Here is a 26,626-nt window from a genome sequence, read left to right on the forward strand (position 1 = left end):
GCGATGTGACTTTCTGAATGTTACTCTTTACCTCAGCTTGTGTGGTTATTCTTCATGTGGCTTTCTTTTCACCACCTTTGATTTTACAATGCTTTAATGCTTCTTTAGGTTGGGTATTAACTTTATATCCAACTGTTTTGATCATTGTTTAGTAGTATGATTACTGGAGTTGAATATTTCATAGCTTAATTATAGACTGTGAATGATAGTTCAGCTTTTGCAGTTAATTATTTTATAACTTTTATTATAAAACTAACCATACGTCTTTCTTTTGAGAACTTTTAGATATGGCTGGTGAACGAACATAAAATTAACTTATCAGAAAAAGTAAATAGTTTTAAATAAACACAGTATATTTAATGCTAGTGGTAATATTTAATGTTAGTTACTAAATCACAATTCACAAATATGATTTAAACATACATTTTGATGACTTGATTATTAATATCTAGCACATGGGGTTTCCAAATTTTTCAGCCCACGACCCCCAAAATAACAATGCCAGTGACTCGCAACCCCCAATATCCTCTGAGGAGGTAATAAATATATAAACCTTGCACACAACGGCGCACAAATACCATAAAGCCCAAGTCTATTCATTTTTTAATTTTGGAGAACATCACTCAGAGACCATCCTCCATATCATTTGTGGCCTGTATTTATTTTTGATGTACGTGAATGCCGTAAAGGTGTCAGAAAGTGTTGCAATGTGTTACAATATGCTGCATCCAACGGTTTTGCTGTGCCTTTAATATAACGTAATCACCAAGGAGTTGCACAGCTGATGGCTTTTTATATGCATGTTTTTTCATGTTTACTATTAACATGTTAACAATGCTACTACTAATTTTGTTCTTCAGTGGGTTATGGATAAAATATGAATTCGATTTTTGGAAATCACCAAGCGACCCCCCTACCACCCCAAAAAATTGTCTTGACCCCCACTTTGGGAACCAGAGATATAGTATAAAGACTGTTTTCTCTTACAAATCTGACTTTTATTTTTGAATTGCTGAGTTGATATCTGCAAATTCTTTTCCCCATGACTGTTCATAGGAAGTAAAGTTAAAATGACTACATTTAAACTCAAACTTACAATTCTGAGACAAGAAGAATGGAAATTTTATAATTGTTTAAACCATTTAAAATGCATATTATATAAAAATTGGGCTGGACTAATAAACTATATTATATCAAATTGCGATAAAATTTATGTCGATTACAATGATAGGCTCTGGACATTTTTACTCGATATTGATCTAAGAGCTAATCACACAGCAGATGGAATAGAACAACAATGGAAATTCTAAAGTGTATTGATAATAGAGATGCACAAAATTTTCAGCCACCAAAATGTATCGGCCACCGAAAATAGGTTATGTTATTTAATGGACCCTCTAATTTGTGGCATCATATATATATATATATATATATATATATATATATATATCGTTCAAGAGTTCTCCCTTAGCTGATGAGTGATTATAGAGTGTGTTTGGCATGCTGTCCTGGGAGAGAGCCCTGAGCTCATGAGATCCTTAAGACAAAGATGGCTAAGGTAAGATACTCTGGTTATTTATAGTGATTCAGGAATGGTCTGATTGGTGGATCGTGCGTTAGCTAATGAGGAACCAGCTGCTATCAACAGATTGATCAAGATTGCATTTTTGCCTTATCGCCCAGCCCTATTTAAAAAATGTTCATGTTACATTTAACATTTAATCTGTTGATTACCAGAGGTGGTTATGAAATATAAACACATCAAACCAAAAAATCACACGCCTGTTCAGTCTTTTGCCCAATTATGGGCATTAATAAAATTTATGTTCAATGTAAGCATGTGTAAAGTAGCGTTTAGGGTTCTATCACCTCTATGTTTGAATAGTTTTAAAAGCATCGTGTTACTCTCAAAATGGCTCGCTTTTCCCTTTTAAAGAGAGATGTCCTTCCACTGATGGATGGCTGGGAGTTTTTCCTATGTCAACAGCGTATGTCAACATTACACCAGCCGGCCACACATGGATGGATTGTCATAAATGTGAGATGTTTACATAGGCTGTGATCTTTGCTCGTGTTGTGCCTAGGTCAAGCTCCAAGCACAACACAAAGCAGAGCTGCCATCATTAACGTTACTTTGTTTTCCTCATGCTTTTCTATAATGACGTCTTTACACCAGCCATGCTGGCAGATATCTTTGAGAATCATGGTTTATGATTCTGGTAACACTTTCAATGAACCCTGTATTTATAATTCGTTATGTGGATACTGTATAAATTCAATAAGCTTTGTAAACAACCTTATAATATGTTGTAATATCCATAAAGATTTAAAACACCAGTGACAATATGGTATAATACTAACATACAGGATTTGTTGTTATAACTTTTAAGAGTGCAATGCTTTATAACACCAGATGGAGACTGCTTATGTAAGGTCTGCACAGTATTTTACTTCATCATGCTTTGTACTTTTGAACTCTAATTTGCTTTGTAAAATTGAACTCTAATTTTATGTTAAGGGAAACTTTTTAGGACCACTTCTTTATATCTTATAAGAATACTAAACTTCCGTTACTTGACTTCCACTTTGTTCTTCAGTGGGTTATGGATATCCTGTTGTTAGAGTGGTTGTTAGATATCCTAACAGGCACACAACATCACAAGACATTATTTTTAGGTTAGATTTAGGTCATGACGTCAGGTGACCAAAATTCAATGTCTAGCCAGCATCTAAGGACATCGTTACTTTGACGTCCAATAACAATGGATTTTAGGCTGTGTTGGAAAGTTACCAAAATCCAATGTCTGAAAGATGTCATAGTGGTAACGTCCACACAACTTCAAGGTGTAACATGATTAGACTTTGATATTTGGTTGATTTTGGGTTGATTTTAGGTTGGAAGATGAAAATTGATGTCGGCCTGATGTTAGATTCTGATGTCAACCTGATTTTCATTTCCAAACTGAATCCAACGTACCCAAGATGTTGAGTATGGTGGGGTACAATAGCAATATGACATCATGTTGACTTCCTGTGCCTGCAGGGATAAATCTTCACACTCTTCATAGTTACACCAAAAAAGGTTTATTGGTGTAATGTTTATTTATGGTACAACATGCTATAAGTCCTTAAAAGAGCATTGTAATAACGGTGTTATAATGCACCATACTGCTAAACCACAAATAGCTGTAAAAACTGTTACAACCACAAATAGGCAGTGGTGGAGAGTAGCTACCTACAGGAAGTTCAGCTATTAGCTTGGCTACATTTTTCAGTAGCTTGACAGTGGCTCAGCTACTTATGATACAAAGTAGCTAGCTACTTTTTTTCAGCAAGTAGAGGAATAGCTTGACAACAGCTACATTTCATTTAGACATCCTGCAATGGTCTGAAGCAGTACAGCATAGACAGAATCTATCGGTAAATCAAACATTTCATGGTTTTACATATATATATTTTTATTTATTACTGCTATTTTATAACAAGAGGTAAATCCATAAAGTACTCTAACAGTAAATTTTCTTACCAAAATGGTGCAAAATGTCACTTTGCTGTTGTAGTTGTTGAGAAAATGCTACCATGTGCTGAATCTAATTGAATTATTTTGTTATTGCAATGCTACGTGTGTTGTTAATTATTGACAGAAATGTGAAAACTATCTGTAATAATTTAGCTTTGACATCCTTATTTAATTGTTTTGAGTATTAAATATTTCACTTAAAATGAGTGGCGCTTCTAGCTTGAATACAGCACCCTCCACCACTTGTGTTGTAACTTGTTGTGAATATTTATCAAATTACAGAGCATATTACAATATTGTTTATGAGACATTATGTATTTATTATAATGCATTAAGAATGATAAAATGTAAGCATTATAAGTACTGGCTTTTTAGTAAGTGTTACCATGATTTTTCATAGTCACTGCAGCAATTTATGAGCAGTTTCAGGCTGAAGTCTTAACATCTCTAGTAACTTACTGTTATCTTTGCATCAGACGCTAATCCAGTTGTCAGCTTTAATAAAGTGAAATGTACACTTGCTGAAAGGAAAATATGTACACGGCGAGATCCAATTATTGTTTCGTCTCCTCAATATCCATATATTTTCATTTAAGGTCAACTTAATTGCATCCAAATTTGGTCTTGCTGGTAACAAAAGCCATTACTGTTTGAGTTCCTGTTCAGTGGCTAGCTGGCACGCTTCACTGGCTACTGTCAAAAAGGATTTACTTCTGATTGACAGCCTCACTGGAATGTGAATGGAGTTTTTAATTGCATATCATGTGTGCATATCTAAAGAGACAGGCTCTGTGGCTCGGACTACTGTTCATTACCAAACTACAGGTCAACGTACAACTCAACTACACAACGATAAACACAAGCACACACTCATTATATAAGGCCATTACGTGTGGGCTTGTTTCATCGCACTTCCATTATGTGGTGGTAGAAAATCTGCTCAGTTTGTTTGCTTTGACTTTACAGACATGTCCACGTATAATTTGCCTGCATGTGGATATTAAATACATAATATGCTGTCCAAACAGGAACTGTAGCTCAGCACCAGTGTATTTGCAGATCATAAATGGTGCTCTCTATCAGCAACTCAACTGTGATATCATGAAACTCCAGCCATGTTTTTATTGGTCTCTAATACTTGGATACCCAACATGACTGATCAAGCCTAGCTCCAAAAAACAGCAACACAAACAAACATTAACATATATTTAATCCTTTAATATGACTTTGTTCACATATTTACTGTCATATGATAGATTTAGCTTTGTGTGAAACAAGCTAAATTTGAAGTTGTTAATCAGACGATCTTCCTCTTTTTTTTTCTCATGATTCAAACTAATGTTTCAAATTCATATAAATATAAATAAAATAACAATAAATAATTAAATAAACACGAATTTTTAAATGTAAAAAGTATCTTTAAATAAAAAAAGATTAGAGAATGTTTTACAAAATTATAAATAATTTATAGAAATAAATTCTATAAAACAAAATATTAAAATATTATTGTTAATATAATTGTTATTAGTATCTATCTTTATATCCAGCCCTCCTGGTAAATTTGAATTCAACTTCAAATATTTCCCAAGTACTGTTTAACAGAGAGACATTTGTAAGCATGCAACTTAACTCTTTAACTGCCCTACCAAGAAAAAAAATGGATTGCATTTCTTAACTCCTAATGTGGCTAGTTAACACACTTAATGCACTTTCACATCTTATAAGTTCTAAAATATCAATCTCTACCTAATGGTTGATATGACGGTTTATGGTAAAAATACTCAACTTAATACATATACTATGAAAAATCTGAAGATATGAAGTGCAAGACCTAATTTATTTAAAAACAATCAAAATGAAACGTTTTTGAACACTAAATCATCTTTATTTTTTGAAGTATGCCATCAAATATTTCGGTTTTTATTTAACATGTTTTCTTGTTTTTTTATACAATAAAACCAAAATCAAGTGTAGTAGTGCAACAGGATTATGTTTAAAAATTTATTTTGTAAACCAACAATGCTGTGTGTGTGGTTCATTCAGGCTGTGGTGACCCCAGACTAATAAAGTGACTAAGGCCCCGTTTACACTAGTGCGTATTAGTTTTAAAACGGCGTTCTAGAATGAAAACGATCCGCGTCCACACTCGCGTTTTACCCAGCGTTTCTGAACTGCTCTCCGTCCACACCAAAACGCTGAAAACGCACATCACGTGACCACACACACACACTTTGGCAATCGCTGGAGCCCATCTACCCAGATGAGAGCTCTGCTAGTCGGACTTCTCATCAAGCATCTCCCGCTGGATCTAATCTCACTATATTTATTAAACGTGATATTTCATTCATCTTGTCGACATATTCCCTGACTTTGGTCACTGGAATCTATTACTTGTTCTCAGGTAACGTGTTTTGGCTGAGCGCAAAGATAAGTTAATGATTAATGTAACCACGTAGCCTACATTCTGTATATTGACTGATCGCTTGCCTTTATTTCCTATAATGTATAAACTTATTGTATGTTATACTTTTATAATGGCCATTATCGATTATTAAAACTGATATTCAGCAAAAGAGAGGGTGTGTTTCGTATTTTCACTGAAATTGAAAGGAGGCAGTTGTTATCGGCTCCGTTTTGTTATAAATATGCACACAGTGAAGATGACGCTCATACAGCACGGCGCCTCAACATTTCTGCTGTCTGTTTAGTTGTTAATATTAAAATAAAAATAGGCAGTTCCTTATATCAAGTTTACATTTTATTGTTGAGAAAGTGAAACAACGTAGCCAAGGTGATGTGAATGAAGTTATAAAGTACACTGTTCCCTGTGAAGATTGACGCGTGTCCTCGGTATGTTTTCCATATCAAACTGAGAAGAAGAGATGCAGCCTTGATCAAACTTGCGAAGTCTGAACTTACACGGAGAAGATTCAGGACTGAACTGTGTGTTAGGCTACTTAATATTGAGGAAAAGCCCCAATCAGAGAGGCGAATGTCTGCAGCCCCGCCTCCGTTTTCAGATGTCTCCGTCTTTCCCCATCCACACTGAGACGGAGCAGCAGCGTTTTAGAATGAAAACGGCCTCTCCAGCGTTTTCGAAACGCTCCGTTTTCGGCGCTCGAGAACTCCGGCGTAGTGTGGACGGATGGCGTAACCGCAGCAAAACTTATGCGTTTTCAAACTAAAACGCATTAGTGTAAACGGGGCCTAAGCTGAAATGAAAATTAATGAATGAATGAACAATGCTGTGTAGTTTAATCTATTCTTTAAAACAATCATTCTTCAAATGACTTTAACAGTCGTCATTTAAAACAGTCCGAAAATGGTTAACCATTTGGTGGGGCAGGCAGTTAAAGGGCTAAAGGTTTAACTAGGTTAACTAGGCAAGTTGAGTTAATAAGGCAAGTCATTGTACAACAGTGGTTTGTTCTGTAGGCCATTGAGGAAGAAAAAAAGACATTTCTTAAGCGGGCTAATAATATTGACCATAACATTTTTAAATAAATTAATAAAAACATCTTTTATTCCAGCCAAACTAAAAGAAATACGATTTCTCTTGAAGAAAAACTTGTATAATAGGAAACAGCTAGAAATAGAAAATTCACGGGAGAGTTATTGCCTTCAACAGTACGTTTATATAACATAATTAGTTTTATATTTAATATTTTAATAATTTGTTTATATATAAACTAATGTAACTGGTAGAGTGTCACATTTTAGTGATGAGTCGTTCATTTTGAATAAATTTTTTGTGTGACTTGAAAACAATGAGTCCTCTTAGGGAGTGATTCGTTTATTTGCGCATGCACACATTTGTGTTAGTGGAGTAGAAGATTAGTTTCTTTTTCAAGCCTTCTATCGGGTTTGGGTCGTTCATTCATCACGTGAAAGACAGAAGCCAATTCTAAGCAGTCAGACCGGAAAAAGATTTGATCCGTTCATCTCTCGAGTCCTCAGTTTGAGTCGTTCTTTCATCTTGTGAAAGACAGAAGCCAATCATATGCATTTTTAGCCGAAAAAAGATTTGATTCGTTCATCTCTCGAGTCCTCAGTTTGAGTCGTTCTTTCATCACGTGAATGACAGAAGCCAATCGTATGCATTTAGAGCTGGAAAAAGATTGGATCTGTTCAGTTCTCGGATTTGAGTCATCTCTCTTTACATGCTGTCACGTGATGAACGAATGACTCAAAAAACAGAAGTCTCGAAAGGTAAACTAATCATGGCTCCTTTTGTCTCAGACTGTGTGCTTTGGTTAAGCTAATATGGAACTGTGTGACGTGAAATAACCAAATGAATTAACCCAATTAAATTTGAAGACCTGTCAGAAGAGGTGGGCTGACATAATCATAGACGAAAGACCAAGTAAACAAAAAATTATTATTTTCTTTCTTATAGCATTCTTTAAGACTTGTTTGTAGTATGATTAATGTTTTGTGTATTTGTAGATGTGTTTAAAAAGCAACTCATATAATTTGAATAATATTTTGGCAAATTAAACGAAATGACTCATAAAAAGATTCATTCATCTCACTGAATGAGACTCAAAGATCCGAGTCAGTAAAACGATCCGAACTTCCCCTCACTATCACATATCTGACCGAACTATATCCTTTCTTTTAAATTCCATATCAGTGGAATAAATAAAAAAATAAAACCTTGATCTAGTTAACCGTAAAGGTACACATTTGTGTTAGTCTTAGCCATTTGCTTTCCTTCAAATGTATTTGAAATGTGTAGTTTCATGCCTCAGTCGCTTCCCTACAGTGAGGTGTACAGTTGGAAAAAAAATCCCTGGCACTGGATGGTTTCTCTGGATAGAGAGAGTGTAATCAGTGCACCTCTAGTCCAGAATGATTGCCGGTCATGATCTCCAAGCCCACAGAAGTGTTGTTAATTATGCTGGAAGAATGATTATTGTTGTCACTGCTCGTTCCACAGACCCAGAGGGCCAAACCTGAAAAACAGATTCGAGGAAAATAATGTGCTATCCGCAATCAGCCGAGGTGGTTTGGGAAATCTATCAGTGCTCCTATTAAATGCGAAATGACAAAGAAAGATCTGCATAAGTGGAGTATGTTGTAAAAGAAGCGAAAAGAGCTTGTCATAGTCACTCAGAAGGGACCTGCGCTGAAGTGCTAAGACGTTATTTTGTGGGATGAAAAAGGAGAATTCTTGCCTGCTTGGTATGTTTTTTTTTTTTTTTGTCTTTGTCACTGTGGAAAAAAAAAGCGCAAGGCCTTAAATGTCAGCATTCCTGTGAGAAAGACAGCACTCAGTTGCAAGTTTGCGGCCTCGAATATTTTGTGATATGTTTACATCGTCTGCGTCTGTGTTTACAATATCGGTCGTCCGTCGTCATTCAGCCCTCTCCAGTCTTTGAGTGTAATTCAAACAAATGTGACACAGCCCTGTTTGTTACAGAATAAGATTCTCTCAATATAATTAGCTTCCATCTCTGCTTGCTGATCAGCCAGTGCGGTGTGATGCAGAAAATGCCAAAAGATCAACTCATTAAGTAGCTGAACATAATGATCATAAAATCTGGACATGTGTTCGCTTTATTTTGGCTGGGGGAATGGTGTTTTTTTTTTTTTTTTTGGGCCGCCATGCGCGTCGAGAAATCTCTGGCACAAATCTGTGATTGCGATTCATTGGAGGCATCTCATTTTTTGGGTCTGCTTTGCCCAATGACAGTCTACATATGAATAGCTGATTAGGCTCCCCAGTTTGAGGAAACATCCAAACAGATGGCTCAGTGAAAACCAATCCAGAATAGCTTAATTGTTTGGTTTAATCTCACTATGAAACATATTGCAATCATTTTCACATAAAGGCTTTTTCTCTCCCCCCTCCTCGCTGAATGTAATGAAAGTTATGGTGCGGATCCAGGATTTTCGGAGCAGTCTGAAAATATCCCAAACATCCTCTTTTGCCATCAAGTCTAATTGCTAATATTTTCAAAGGACTCTCGACATAATAATTCGTTTTCCGCTGTTTGTAGTATTTGAGTGCGTGTGTCATCAACAGCAAGGCGCATCTTCAAATTTAATTCACAAACTTTTCAATGTTGTTTCATGGCATGCGCACGCTTTCAATGAGTCCAGCATCTGCTAAACACTCATTTGTGTGTTTGTTTTGCATGCTTGGCCTCGACAATAGCGCCACCCGCTCCATTGTGCGCAGGGACTTCCAGCAACACATACGCACACAGCGGCTTTGTGAAGGAGCAAACCCTGGCCTTTGTGGACCCGTCTGTAGGTGAACTAATGGCCTGTTGCGTTTCCCCATTGGTGTTTAAGTGGCACCTGTCAGCCTTTTGATGCCTGGCCGCTCTGTTCTCCTGTGATCAGGAAGGACATGTTGCGAGCTCCCGATCGCTGTCTTGTGACAAGTGTGAGATCGTGTTTCAGCAGCTCCTGAACAGGTGGGCCCCACACCTTTCTCCGCTGGAACATAATCATCAAAATGGACTCCACGCTCTGAAGCTTATCATTAGCTGTAATCAAAACCTATAAGCGCAAAAAAGTAGGGTGGTGTGCAGAACGTCAGTACTGCACTAATCGTGATGAAAGTGTTTTGCTGCTAGTTTTATGTTATTGAATAGAACTGATGTACAGAATGGGTGAAATGTTTAGGATCTTCATTTTTTTCTTCATTCAGCCATGTCATCAAGAGTTTTAGTTTTTGTGTTAAAGTTTTATTATTAAAATACCCAAATACTACTAGAACATGGTTATTTATTTTGCACTTTTGCATTATCCTAAATGTTTTTAATAATGTTCAAATGCAGAAAAATAAGCAATTTTAACCACTGTGACCTGTGCCGACATGCTAATGTCATCATACACCCTAGGGTTGCACAATATATCACAATATATCACAATGTGATCATTCACAACAGTCACATCGCAGGATTAGCCATGCTGATTCTGTATTATGATTGACCCTTTGCATGTGTTTTTGAGGCCTGTGGCTGGATGAGGTAGGCATGGGTCAGTATAAGATTTGGACTGTATGATAACCTTGGATAATAATTTTACGGTATTGTGATTACTGCTCTAAAAGACATTGTTTTAAATGTCTGGGTAAAAAACTACAACTATTTTGTGCTTTTTGTATGTTGAGACAGTATCTAAACATGTCAGGCTAAATCATTCAAATGAATCATTGACTTCCGCTGTCTTCATTAGTTTCAATCTCTTGGATATTTTTTTTTTTCTGCAGGAGATACTGTCGTCCTTAAAAACATAAAACAAAACATTAAAAAAAAAAACTTAGACATACCTTATAAATACTTTAAAACCTTGACTATTCCAAATCGCGGTAAACCTTAAAAACGGTTATTTTTGATATGTCAACACAATTCTTGATATGTTATTGGGGCAACTTATTTTTTATGTTCAATCCACATAAATTTGTTAAAAGTGTTAAGTTCACTTAATTAATTGTGTTGAGACAACATGAATGAATTGTGTGGAACACCATAATAAGATAATAATAAGTTCAAAAAACTTTAGCTCTTCCATGAAGAGTCAACAACTCAACAAAAATGTCATTTGCTGCTTGTTCAAATTATTTATCTAAAAAGAGTTGAAACAACATGATTCGTTGTTTTTCTTTAGGACAACTAAATTGTTTTATGATCAATCCACTTAAATGTGTTAAAATTATTAAATTAACTTTCAATTGTTTTGGGATTACATGAAGGAAGTGAGTGGAACCCAGGAATTTTTACAGTTCTCCCATGAATCTACAGTCAGTCACGTCATCAAACTACGCCTTTGTTTGTTGTGAATACAAGCGCTCTAGTGGCAATAATTACATATAATTTAACTTTATTTCCTGTCTTATGTGTATAGTTTAGTATCTTATAGTATATGTTAATTATGCATAGGTTTTTTAAAATAGCTCCTTTGTCCAGTGTTGTGTTTGTATTTATGATTAATTAGGTAGCACCGTTGTCCTGCGAGAAACAACATTTCATTCCTCTGTATGTCCACACATGTAGCGAAATGACAATAAAACTCGGCTTGACTCAACATTACTTGACATACTGCGCCTTTAAACAGAGTTTTTGGTTATAATATCACAGTTTAAATACTTAATAAGGGTTTTTAATAATGATAATAGTCAAAATAATGTCAGGTTTATTATGTATTATTTTAAAATGCATTTGAATATTCAATAAAATTAACATTTATCTAATAATTTTTTCATGTTTTAGATTACATTATATGCATACAGAATTAAGTCAATAAGCATGCATACTCTTTTCAGTGATGACTCATGTAAATGCCTTTTGTATAACAGGAATGTATAATATGTGATTGACTGGTATTCTCCACACTCCGATAATTGCGTGAAATACAACGAATGCATAAAATATGCTAAATGTATTGTAGCAAATTGACACTTTTCACTTTGATTACAACAGCTCTAAGAGTTTAGTTGAATTGTACAGGGGTGTTTTTGAGCCACTATTTCAATTATGGGTCATTTTAGTGTCTTTTTTGGCTACAGAACCATACATGTTCAACCCTGCCAGTCTCAAACTCTACAAATTAGGTAACTTACTGTAGATCTAGAGCCTCTTCTTGCTAAATATTTGGGTAGCACTTTAGTTCAGGTCACAATTCATGCTGTTAATTACTGACTTATTACCCGCCTATTATTAAGTTATTAACTGTTCATTATTAGTTTTAAAGTATGATCTTATTCTACATCCATAATCCCACCCAAAACCTAAACCCAACTTCTACCTTACTAACTATTAATAAACAGCTAATTAGTCGTTTATTAAGCTTGTAGTGTTAGTGAATGGTTTGTTAATGTGAATTGTGACCTAAAGTTACAAATATTTGCTTTTTTAGCTTATTGTAATGTAATATACAGTACAGTGTGTTGTTCTGTTTATTGCTGTCATTATTAAAGCAAATTTGGATTTTTGTAAGCAGTTGAAAACTGGAAACCTTTTATACTGAGTTGAGATTTGAATTGACAAAGAAAACAGGACACCCGCAAAGAATTTATATATTTGATAGCTAGGAAGTATATATATATATATATATATATATATATATATATATATATATATATATATATATATATATATATATATATCTTTAAATTGTAACAAAATTTGTCAAGAGAGGCTATCACAAAGTATAATGATGGAGACGTACACTGTAAAAAAATGCTGGGTTCCACACTATTGATTTGTGTTTAGACAACATGAAAGAATTAATTTCACTTATTCGTTTTTACAAATATAAGTAGATTGAACATAAAACAATTCAATTGCCCTCCCAAAAAACTCAAAAAGTGTGTGGTTTTGGCTCATTTTGTATAGTTTGAACAAACACCAAGCTGATTTTTTTGAGCGTAGGTGCCAACCAGGAAGGAAAAATACTTAATTTCCCAGAATGTATTGTCCATGTTTAATTTCTTAGAACTGCATTGAAATGAAGCCCTTTTCCTGCTTTAGCCTTTTTAAAAAGCAATGATGCATGTTTTTTATGTCCACATGCAAAAAGTTAGTTTTACGGCAGTATGTGTATACTGTACTTGAAAGTCTTTTGGACGTTTCCCCTAACTGCAAAATTTAAGAGCAAGATGAAAAAAGATGTTTTGAACAAACATGTCTTTTATTTTTATTATTTTTTTTTTGTCCTCACTGCGAGCAGCTGTGTTTGAGGTCAAAATCGACCCAAAATAACAGACTTAAAGTTATAATTGCACGCTTGACTTTCAGAGCAACTCCCCTCAGTACTTGTTCATGGTCTGCTGAAAAGCTTTGAAGCAAGTCATTTACCCAAGTTATTATTTGAGGGGTTGAGGCTGATCGATGTTCCATATTTTGGGTGTTTACACTTTCAGGCTTTTAGAGGACACATTCATCCAACTCTACTCGACTCATGAGTCTAAAATTAGGCATGAAAATATGCGTTACTCTGACTGCGGCGCACAAGAGAGCAATTAATTTTAGCGCTGCAAGTGCATATGCTGTTCATAAGCAAACGAGAAGGTAATTCAAAGAGACTTTAAACCTTATCAGGATAGCTACAAGTGAAATGGAAATGAAAGGCAGTGGACAGAGAAAACAAGGAGCTCATTTCAACAGGAAACCAGCAGAAAGTCATACTCAATTTTGTTTTGTATTAGTCATACCTTCTTCATGATTTCTCGCTGAAAGGATAGAAAATGGAGTCAAAAATGCTTCCAAACCCATTTGCTTTATAGAAATGCTTTTGAAAAGTTTTGCGGTCGAGGCTAGAATTAGATTTTCATCCACCGCCTTTCATCCACCTCCATTATTTTAAACACTAAACATTAAAATTTCAGCTTTAAAATGTTCATTTCGGCACATGCAGCTTTCAATTGAAGCAGCTTCCCATGGCCCCGATTTGCTGAAATAAAATTCTCACCGCTCGAAAGACGAAAGGCACAGTATATTAAAAATCTGTCTGGAAGGGCAAGTTTCTAGCCTATTCTGGATAAGAGTGCAAATGAGTCTGTCATCACAAATATTACACCAGATCTATAAAACAATTCATGAGTTTTTGGAAGCCCCAGGGCATACAGTTTCATGCTTTCCCTGTTCGTGTAAATGCAAATCAGTATAACACAGGTGTTATATGTGTTTTAAAAGATGGAAATAGTTCCTTTGTCATTTTAATAACAAGATTTTTTTGTTGTTACAATTTAAACGGTCGAGGCTTGTAAGTGGAATCACAAAATCATCCATGTTTCAGTACGTCTGAGTTTGATAGTGGTGGACAGACTGTGTTTTTGCTCTCTGCAAACAAGGCCCTGAAGAGTGAGTGATAAAGAGAGAGAGAGTGAGACACACACACACACACACACACACACACACACACACATTCAAATATATGACCCCAGTGTAAATGAGGAACAGCTGCACCATTGTAATTAAACATGGGCAAAGAAAACTACACAAACAAATGAACCTCACAGCCGTAGGTCCTGAGGCACATTAAGGGGAGAGAGAGAGAGAGAGATTCACAAAGCTTCCTACAGGTGGTTAAAACACTGAATTGCTTCTTGGAAGACAAATGAAGCACCCTTTAAATTTGTCAGATAGGAAGTTAATGCTTTTAGTGCTGTTAACGGAGATCAGGCAACCACACTCGCATTTGACACATTTCACTGGGGGGGAAACTGTAGTGAGATTAAGCCAAATATTATTTTAAAGCATTATCACACTAATATGACGGTTTAATGAACGGAATACAAGAAGAAATAGCAATCAAAGCATTTCCACTTAGCTGTAAACGGTGCTGATTGTAATTCACTGATTGTTAAATGTAAACGAGATTAAAGAGAAGAAAGTTAATATGATTTTAATGATTTTCTCATGTTGTTTGTCTTTTTATTAATATGAGTTTTAAGGGAAAATGAAAGTGGATATTTCAAATGTTTACTTCCCAGTAACCACATCTGTCAAGTTTCGAAAAGGAAAAAAAAAAAAACATCATAAAAAGACAATAAATGTGGTCTTTGGTTGATGCGATTCTGAGCACAATAAACTTATGAGAAAAACACACTGAAATCTTAGTCATTCAGATGAGAGAATACATTTTAAGGCAAAAGTTTAAACAGAAAGTCTTATTTTGAGTTGGCTGAACAAGTTTTTGTTTACAACAGTTTGAGGAAAGGACATTGATGAGAGAATATTCATTTTCGGTTTTCCTAAAATGTGATAATTCACCCCAGTTGTGTGGGGAGAGATTTTCAAAGCTAAACTAAAGAACACCATTTATACATTTTCTAACGTTATCTATGTTTTGACTGAAGGAAAGAAAGGTAAAAAAATTAACTATGTGCATTTCACTTAAACTGGCAACATGATTACAAGAATGCTAATATTATTATTATATTATATTATATATAGTATTATTAATAATATTAACTTAGGGTAAGACTTTATTTTGATGGTCCCGATAGCACATATTGTTAAATTTTGCATTGCAACTACATGCCAAGTACTTCTCATTTGACTATTGACTGTCTGCTTAATATTTGTAATTTCTACACAATGTTTAACCCCTTCAGACCCTGCTTCCATTACAATAGACATCACATGACATCCCATTTTTCTGAAATTTGGAACATAATTCAGGTCTGAAGGGGTTAAGGCACACCAATATTAGAATACATATTTGTCAAATTAGTTATTGTGATATTGTCTCAATAGTTTCTCATTCACATTTAAAAAAAAAATAATATGATGCTGTGTGTTACCTGGTTTGGGGTTAGCATCTTGAACTTAGATACAAAATGTTGAAAATGGCAACTCTGTTATTGTCAGCTCTGTTAGTGGATTGAAAAGATTAACAATGATTTAAATAACAATTAGTAACAGAATCCCAGTATCACATTTAAGCATTTGTAATTATTTTACCTGAAGAACCATTCAGTTTACTGCAAATTACTGCAAATTGTTATTTATTACTTGATTGTTCAAGCTACCTCACAGAAGTGTTCTGTTTGTTAACAGAGTTGTTGAATGTTAAAATAAGGAACATCCTGGATCTGTTTCTTCGCTCTTCTTTAATTCTTTTTTTAACGTACTATAGGAATATTGCACTGGGTTTTGGTATTGGTAGATACTCAAAATCAAATGACTCGGATTTGGACATCCCTTAAATGTACCCATAATTGACTAGAACCTTTGATTTGGCCCACCTGAGAAGAAATTGAGAATTGGAGGAATGAAGGAATGCGTTCAACACAGATTGTCATTTACAGTTTAACATAACTTTTTTGTAAAAAAAGACAAATTAAATGTTAAATAAATCGTTTGTTAAATGATGTTAAATGCGTTTTTAAAATGCATGTAGTGTCATTGACATTGATGGATAGAGGACAATGCAGAAGACATCAGCGAGCAAAACAAGGCAAAGGCAGGTGCAGCTTGACTAGTGCATTTAGCATTGAACTTCATTGTGTTATGAATTTATTTGTTTTTGTTTTTATTATAATTCTTTCTTTATAAATTGTAAAAAAAAAATCATCAAATGCATAAAGCCTATTTTTTCAATATTTGGAAATAAATTAGGAAATTACCCATGGCAAATTTAATGTCATACTGTTGGGTATATTCAACTTTGGTCCACAGCCTTCAGAATCAGAATAAGTTTTATTGTCAGGTATGTTCACACATACGAGAAATTTGTTTTCTTGACAGAGCTTCTACAGTTCAACAGAATTAAAGAGACAGGACAAAAAAACATATAATAAATATATTTTAAAAATAGAAGTAAGTAGTGACTGCATGTACAGGTGTATTACTATATACAATGTTATATGTGGAGCTGTTATTTGCAAATTGGCATGTAAACTATGTTGTTAAATCACGTTTGGAAATCATTAAATCATTGTTAAATCAAACCTTCAATCAAGTTTGACTTTTGGCCCTTCATATGAAAATGTTTAGGCACCCCTGGACTACAGCGAGCCTCATTTAAAAAGGATTTTGGCCAGTGTTTTGGTTTATAGAAATACACAATCATTCTGAAGATTTTGACTTTCACTCAGGGGTTTGCAGAATTACTAAAACAAAATTTGAGATGGCGTGATGAGATCAGTCCATCAGGTAAAACCATATGACTGTTTTGATGTGCATTAAATAACTTATTTGGTAAATGTGTTCTTATCATATTTTATGCGCATATCTTATTATCTGTTAAAAAATTAAACAGATTCAGTTAAGTGCATATGCTTTTACCACATAAAGTTGAACTCAGAATTATTAGCCTCTCCTTTTCTTTTTTTGCATATTTCCCAAATTATGTTTAACAGAGCAATGAAATTTCCACAATATGTCGGATAATATCTTTTTCTTCTGGAGAAAGTCTTACTTGTTTTATATTGGCTAGAGTAAAAGCAGTTTTTAATTATTTAATAACCATTTCAAGGTCAAAATCATTAGCCCCTTTAAGCTTAATTTTTTTTCCCTATTGTCTACAGAACAAACCATCATTATACAATAGCTTGCCTTATTTACCCTTACCTGCCTAGTTAACGTAATTAACCTAGTTAAACCATTAAATGTCACTTTAAGCTATAGAAGTGTCTTGAAAAATATCTAGTCAAATATTATTTACTGTCATCATGGCAAAGATAAAATAAATCAGTTATTAGAAATGAGTTATTAAAACTATTATGTTTAGAAATGTGTTAACAGAAAATAAAAATAACTAGGAAAAATAAACAGGGGGGCTAATAATTATGACTTCAACTGTATATATTTTTAATTTATGTGCATCCCGCTATTTCCATTAAGAGTATTTTATGCAATATCTTAAGAAATGCATAACATTAATCATAGTAAAATGCATTGTTGGAGAAACTAACTAGCTGGTCACAGCTGTTTCCTGAACAGTGTCACTGTTTTGTAGTGGGTGGACTGATGGAGGACTGATATCTTTTGGAAATTAGTGTAAATAATGAGCTTGGCATCCAGAATCCTAGACTGATTTGTTTTACATTTTTTACTGATATTTTTTATATGGGTGTGTATATAAAAGTATATCAAACTGACTTAATACTGACTCATAATATCATAAAAATAAATTATTTGTGTGTGTACAACCTAAAAAAAAAAACAGTATTCATACATTTTTGGAACCACTTGAGAAGAAGCTAAACAATGATGTGTTATAAAAAATCTGTTCTGCCTTATAGTGAAAAATCCTGCCATGAAATTACTTCTGAATTGGTTATGGTTATGATTGCATTGCAGCGAGTATAAATACTACGTGGTCAAGTTTATATTTTTAGTCTTTGTAGCATCACCAAATCCATGTGCAGCATCACTCTAGTTCATTAATATCACTACACGTCATGTTTTCCTAAGGAAACTTCAAAGTAAATTTGCAGCTCATGTTCGCCCGCAATCAATACCGTAATACGATCGAGATATTTTTGTCCTTTAGCAAATATGCTTGCAATTTGCAGACTACAGTTGGAGAGATAACATCCAAGCCAGCATTATCCAAGCAAGAGAAGAATGAGACTTAAAAGTGAGTTTTGTTCTCAGGTTTACTCCTTAATCAATAGTTTTATGTGAAGAGAAGAGCTACAATGGTGAGGAGCTGCAGCCGGCGAGACTAATAGCAATGCAGGATCAGGGCACATCTAAAGAAGCCATGGAGACCCGTGTGATGCTGCTGATCAGACTGAAACTCATTAGCCGGGCCAAATTTGTGCGATTGCAAAGGATGCCGAAATCTTGCACCGAACGGATTTCGTGGATGCTTGTCATGGCAACAGCATGTATCAATAAAGCAATCTTTATTTTCTGACAGGGAACGAGACCTGCATTCTAATGGAGGGGCTGTTATTGCGTCACAACGCAAAATCTGCTTTCCAGCTAGCTTTAGATTCGGCTGCTAATGTTTCAAAGCAGACAACCGGCATGGATGATTGACATATAATGGGATGTTTGTCCGAGCTTGTTTTTCCGTGTATGTTTTTAGCAGCGGCTCATTGGTCAGGCCGCATTAATTCCTATGTGTTTTGCTAGCAGGAGAGGTAATGAACAGGAAGTGATTGTGGTCATGCGTCCAGATAAGAGAGCTTGTGTCCCAGCATCCCTGATGCTTATCACCGTCCACACCAGGACAGCAGCTGCAGAGGAAGCACACAGAGCCATAGCAACAGCCCAGAGAGAAGAATTCACTCTGAAGCCCACGGAAAAATGTCTCATGTTCAGCGCCGCACGAAACAGAAACAGCGCTGTGAAATTAGTCTTTTGCAACAGCTTCTCTTGTAGTGGTGCAGACGCAGCATTGTCAAAATTCTGAGGAGGCATGTTTGAAGCTTGCTGTAAAATCACTATAAAAGTACATTTGTGACTGTGGATTATGTTAATGTCACCAATAATTTTGTTCCTCAATAATATTGCATTATTGTTATTATTATTATTATTATTATTATTATTATTATTATTATTATTATTATTATTATTATTATTATTATTATTGCTATCAATAATAACAACAACAGATTATGTGAATCTATATGAATATATATTTGTATTATTGTAAACCACAATGCTAACTTTAATAATAATACTATACTGCTATACTGTTAATAATAATAGCTTGATACTTGTTTAAAAACATGATTATTATCAATTATTATTATTATAATTATTATTATTTAAAATAATAAAAACAACATATTATGTGAATCTATCCCCCTTAGACCCAAATATTTTTTTTTCTTTTTTTTCTGTGATTTCCTACATCCTTTGGGCTAAAAAAAAAATCTACAATTTAGAGTTTTACATTTTGTTTTTATTTTTAATTTTACAGCATGTCCACCGTAGTGGACCACAGGATCATTTTAGTTCTAAACGACCGCCACTCAGACAACAAAACTGTATAGGATATGGCTGTAAAAGGTTTTTATCCAATATTAATGTAACAAAAACAAAACAAAAGCCTTTTTTCCTTTTTTATTAAAATTCCTGAAACAGTTTAGTCTTAAAGAGAGCCAAAAAAAAAAAAAGAGCAAAAAAAAAAAAGGAAGTAATGTTAATCCAAAACATATTTAACATAAAAGCGTTTTAAAACGGATTGTCATTCTCCAATTTTCTCAAATTCTCTAATTGTCTGATTGTCAGTCCCTAAATCAGTCTCCCTCAATCATATTATAAAGAATCCGCTCTGCTTCAGTTCTGCCTCCTACAACATGCAGTCATTAATTACATTAAGATGGTCCTGGTGTCCACTATAGTGGACATTAAAAAAAGGATGATATTTTGAAACACAAACAAGTTAACAGCTTTGAAAGCTAAATGTATTGTTTCGGACACTTTAATAAACAAATACATATGTAATAATAATGGAAAAAAAAGCATTTAAAAAGCTAAATTTTACATACCTTTCTCCTTCCCATAAAATGTGCTTTTTTGTATGTCGGCCATTTTGGATGCAAAAAGTGGTTCCTAGCATGCCAGCCAATCAAAGACATCACTAGAAAGCCCAGGATGTCTTCTGAACAGTACAACAGGACTTAACATAGTAGCTCTAAAAATTAAAAGAAAATTTATGAAAATACAAGGTCCATTAAAGAGGACACAAGTCAATAGGCGGGGTCTCAGGAGGCTATATAAATATATATTTGTATTACTGTAAACCTCAACGCTAACAAAAATAATAATACTGTAGTGCTATACTGTTAATAATAATAATTTAATACTTGATTATTACAGTTTTTTATTATAATTAAAATTATTATTAAAAAATAATAACAACAGATCATGCGTCTATATGAATATATATATTGTATTATTGTAAACCTAAATGCTAACATTAATAATAAATCTATATTGCTATTCTGTTAAAAATAATAACTTGATACTTGATTTAAAATATGATTGTTAATAATAATTATTATTATTATAAAAATAATAACAACGACAGATTATGTGGCTATATGAATATATATTGTATTATTGTAAACCTCAATGCAAACATTAAAAAATAATACTATACCCCTATACTGCTAATAATAATAACTTGATACTTGATTAAAAAACATTATTATCATTATTTATTATTGTTATTATTATTATTAATGACAATATGGCAACACAGAATACTATTATAATGGTAGTAGCATTAGTAATGATTATTTGGTTGAAAATAGGCAAGGCACGTTTATTTATATAGCACATTTTATACACAATGGTAATTCAAAGTGCTTTTACATAAACAAGAATAAAAGAAACAAGAAAAAAAGATTAAACGATATAAAAATTATTAAAAACATATTAAAATGTGTCAAAACATGTTTTAAAGAAATGCAATCAAAAAGAAAGTCATAATAGTGTGATCAGTGGGACAGTTAAACCGATGTATAATAATAAATAATATAATATTTGATTTTAAATTAATATTAATGACAATAATAGCAGTAGAATATAGTTTGTTAATGTTACAGTTGTATTGTAAATATCAGTACTATCAGACATGTTGATACTATTATTACTATTAATGACGATAAAACAACATCAACAATATACAATACGTAATATATGAATCCAAACATTATTGCTGTTATATTATTGTATTGATATTAATAAAAGCATTTTGTATCACAGCTATGAATTATCTCACAGTGTACAATTTGAATGTACATTATTAAAGGCTATACTGGTTATTTCAAGGCTTGTATCGATCAAGCACTGGTTAAATCACTGTAACACACTGTCTTGTTTTGTGGTGCATTGCATTATTGACACACACACACACACAAAGAGAATACAATAGTGCAGTTGTATGAATTCAAAGCTATAGATCGAATGGTACAAGTGTAGGGGGGATTTTTTACAGCATGTCCTGATATGATTCCCAGTCTCTTGTGTGGTGTCGCTGTAACAGTGCGTGCTGCGCTGCTGAGCTGATGACTGAACTGAGCTGAGGATGAGAACACACTGGCCCATTGTGCTGCGTTCACATACAGAGCCTGATGTGTGAGTTCGCCGGGCTCCTGCTGGGAGCTTTTGTCAAACGGAGTCAGCACTCAAGGGTGTCGCTTTCTCCCTTAAATACATACGTTTTTGTGGGAGGAGCTTGTGGCAATGAACATGGAGCTTTTTATATGTCCTGTGATGAGCCTCACTTCGCCCTTCTGTCATCGTGGTGTCAGGATAAATGATGGATTAACGGATTGATTTTTCCGGATATTCCACTTAATTGTCTTTGATGTTTTGCAAATTAGCAGGAAAATGACTGAACACAACTTTCTTTGTGGCTTTCCGTGTTTTCACCAGATGGCAGGAGCTCTGCTATTGATTACATCTGTAAGGTGGACTTAAATGAATGTAAACAGCAGAGTTCATTAAGCTTTCATTTACTAGCTCCTGCGCTTGATAAAAATAGCTCGTTAATTGTGGCCAAATGCAGCGAGTTACCTTCTCCGTGTCAATCAGGTGTGACGAGGGCACTTCCTAATTTTAAGAATGGCGGATTCATATTTTAATAAGCCACCACGTGTGGCATGCAGCCATGGGGTAAGAAAAAAAGACGACCCAACATCTGAATTAATCGCGTTGGAGGTTAAATTCAATTTCACATAATAGGACTTGGCACGGGTTTTTTCCCCCTACACAATAGCTGAAATCGCAGCCCTTTCAGCTGGCTGCTGGCAGCCGTCCACCCAGGTCATCCCGGCTCCTGCTTCTTCTTGTTTCTTTTTTCCCCTTCTGTATAAAGATACAGGGAGAAAAATGTTAATCCTTTCACTCCGTCGCACCTGTTGACATTTTTGGGGTCTATCGGTTTTGCAATTAGCATGATTTAATATAGCTTACCTCCCTAAAACAAGGACAGCCAGAGTGTTTTGAGGGGTTTTGTGTTCATTTTCTGATGTAGCAGGACAAATTCTTTGACTCTGTTGAGAGTGATTAGATTTCTCAAGGGTCCTAGTCTCAGAAACACTACCCTACATAAATTACTCATGTTCATCCCTTATGGGCTAAGAGAACGGCTGCCAGTTACCAAGCACATCAGCCAGTAGCTTGTAGAGCTATATATATATATATATATATATATATATATATATATATATATATATATATATATATATATATATATATATATATATATATTTATATATATATATATATATATATTTATATATATATATATATATTTATATATATATATATATATATATATATATATATATATATATATATATATATATATATATATATATATATATATGGTACTGTACTTCTTTCCCTGTGATTTTTTGCTCAGCACAGTTTGTTATTGTTGTGTGCGTATATAAAAAGAGAGACACCTCTGACGGATTTAAATAATTCACTAATAACCAGTTGTTAAGTTCAATTTCGTGCGTACTGCGTAGCAATTTCATAAATGTCGTTGCCACTACATGCATTTTTCAAGAGTTAATTTGGATGTTGAATGCAGTTGTCACTCTTTAGTTAATTGCTATACTGTGTGTGCGCAGAACAGGATTAGGCACTAAAGGGTAAACTGACAACCAAATTTATTAGCAGTGAGTATGTTGCCATTATTAAAATTAAGTTGATTCTTTTGACATTTTTGAATTGACGTGCATGTCCAAACCTGATTATTTGCACTGTTTATATGTAGCGCGTGACAGTGACAGTGGTCTTGTGTTTTTTCAAAGGGTCACCATGTGATGCAGAAGGTTTCATGTCTTTAACTAGCTGTTCTATGGGTGAATTGCATTGTGGGACATTGGTGCAGACATATGTCGGACTACATCCCAGACACCAAAAGTAGCACACACACACACACACACACACACACACACCGCTCCTGTTGAGATAAAAATAACGTGACCTACCTTTCAGCTGCAAACATCCTCAAGTGAGCAGATACACTTAAACACTCTCCCACACGAGTTAAACACTGTTGACCCCGCACAGCTGCACCAAAATCTGCACCATTTATCAAAATACAGAAATGAAACAGACACCGAAGACAAACAAGGAGAATAAATGTTGTTCTTGCTGTTGCTTTTGCTGCTAGAAAACACTTTTTCAAACAGCCTTATCAAACCAAATTTTCCCCTCAACCAATCGTAAAATAAAGCAATTAAGTGGTCGTGTCACCATCTATTGGTCTCCAGTGAAATATGCCTTCATTTACCTCCATTGGGATTCCTGAGGCAGTAAATTATGATACACTGTAATTTTGTCTCACTGTGAAAGGATATTTAACAAGCCACTGGCTGCTCACTCTGAAACTTAATCATTTTTATCCCCTGTCTTTTCTTTTTTCTTCAGGTCAGCTCTGTTTTAGATGAGATTCAGTCAGTGTTGAAGCATATCTAAAGACTCGGTTAGTGGAAACAGACATTAAAGTTCGCTAATGGTTTCATTTAAGCTAATTGCGCCAATAGCCAAAAACCATGAGGAACCAATAAAACGCTTCACGCCAACTGTACAGGCCAAGGATGTCAGGAAAAAAAGCAGAAAAGCAATATGTCACCATTCACGAATCATTAAACCGATACAGTCAAAATGTTTCCCAGTCTTCTCACAGACTGGACTGAGCTGCGTCATCGCGTTAGTCCCCCCCCCTCGCCACTTTTATACAAATTGCCGTTCTTTACAGATCCACGTCAAGCCATTGTAAAGATAATTGCAACATAGGAAGCTGGTTTCGTTCTCAGTGTGGGGCTTTCACCAATCAACTGATAGAAATGAATATGCGCATTACGTCGCGATTTATTCAGAAATACGACGGCTCGGAGGCAAAATGCGAAAGGAAAAGCCCAACACGGTATTTCGGGCTCAACATGAAATCGTACCAATTCAATAAGAGCCAGCCAGTGATTTATACTTCATCCTCATCTCTGGGCCTAATATCAGAGTGCCTCTATAGGTAGTCATGAAAGTCACTCTAGCTCACTGTAATAAATTACAGTGGTGGAACACGAATGAAGACGCTTTCAGTTCAGCTTCAGGCTCTCAGAAAATTGCCATTTTGAGGAGGAGGGGGGAATGGGGGGTGGAAAAAGAAATCACTTTGTGCCGTAATGCAGTACAGACAAAGGTTATTCATCAGAGGAATGATTTGAAGTCAAAGATGACTGCCACTCTTGATATTGAATGCTAGGGAGCAAAGAGAGAAACACTCCCCCCTTCTCTCTCTCTCTCTCTCTCTTTCTGCCTTTGCCTCTATTTCTCTCCATGACGACCCTGACCCACTTTTGTGGCTGCTTATTATTCAGGCTACGGTTTATCCATGGAAAGAATGTGTGTAATTTGGTTTGACAACAAACCCCTGCATGTTCCTCTCCCGAGAAGTGGTTGCTATCGACAGCGGCTCGTATCGAGTAATTTTTCTTATTTCTTTATTTCGATATAAAAGAAATCATAATGTACTCATATCTGGCGTATAAGCTATAATTTTCTGCACGGGAAGCTTTTTGAGTGTGAACTACTGCTTTTAGTAACAGCGTTTGACCTTTAGATTTCATCTGAAATGAAACCACGAGGAAACCTTCCTCCTTTTCGCCCATACGTCCTCCTCCTCCTCCTCTTTGCTGCTCACATGTCTCGGTTGTTTTATAAACGTTGACATGTTTAGAAAGTGAAGTTTCACCGGTGACTAATTACGCTGGGGAAAGCAAAGGTGTACATTGGGATATTGATATTATTCGTCGCTCGAGCATCTGCTGATCAGAAGTGAAACGGAGAGCATTTCTGGCTCGTCTCCAAGACAGCATTAGCATCTTGCGAGAAGGCTGAGGAATATATTTTATTACCTGACATGTTGCTGCTTTTAAGGGTCCACAACATGTTGACATAGGGAGGTCGGCAGAAGGTCTGAAAGGCCAGATGTACCTTCAAGTTGATACGAGAGGAGAGGCTGATAACAAGATGACAGGATTAACTATTTCCCTCAATCTGCCAACAGGCAGTCATGTACATACAGATGGAGCAAATTATATTTATATAGCATCTGATGTATGGTATGGACCTGAAAAAGAAGATCAACTGAATAATATAAACAGCAGATTGGGTTTTTGCAGAGTCAAGCTAAGAGCATGACTAGCCTTGATACTAAAAATACATTTTTGTCAAACATTTGCATGTTTCTCTGCCCTACCTGATGTTAGATTTACATATTGTTTTAGAAATTGCATGTACAGTACTTACACTAGTAACACAAACACTTTGGTCACACTTTACAATAAGGTTCCATTAGTTAAAGTTAGTTAATGCATTTACTAACACAAACTAAGAATTAACAGTACTTGTACAGCATTTATTAATAAAATTAACAATGTCTAACAACGAATGACTACTGTCATTAAATATTGTTAACAAAGATAAAGATGTGTATTGTCCTTTATTTGTTCATGTTTAGGTTTAGGTTTTAAGTTAAGTTTATTTATATTTTACAACAAAGGACAATGTACTTTAATCAGCGTTCCCTAAGAACATAAATGTACCCAAATTAGCCGAAAGACTAGTTTTTATTTGTGGTCCCTTAGTAAGATGTTTAAGGCATATACCAATAAAATTTTAATTCAAACTAAAAACAATGCTCAAATAAACAACAGAA

At 34.7% G+C, this 26,626-nt stretch overlaps 1 protein-coding gene across 12 annotated transcripts in view; it reads left to right on the forward strand.

The window, feature by feature from the left end:
- Positions 1–26,626, forward strand: part of tox (thymocyte selection-associated high mobility group box) — a 222,955-nt gene that overhangs the window by 111,125 nt on the left and 85,204 nt on the right. The gene's annotated exons all lie outside the window — the stretch shown is intronic.

This window comes from Danio rerio, chromosome 2 (assembly GCF_049306965.1).
Source record: "Danio rerio strain Tuebingen ecotype United States chromosome 2, GRCz12tu, whole genome shotgun sequence".
In the NCBI taxonomy this organism is placed as follows: Eukaryota; Metazoa; Chordata; class Actinopteri; order Cypriniformes; family Danionidae; genus Danio; species Danio rerio.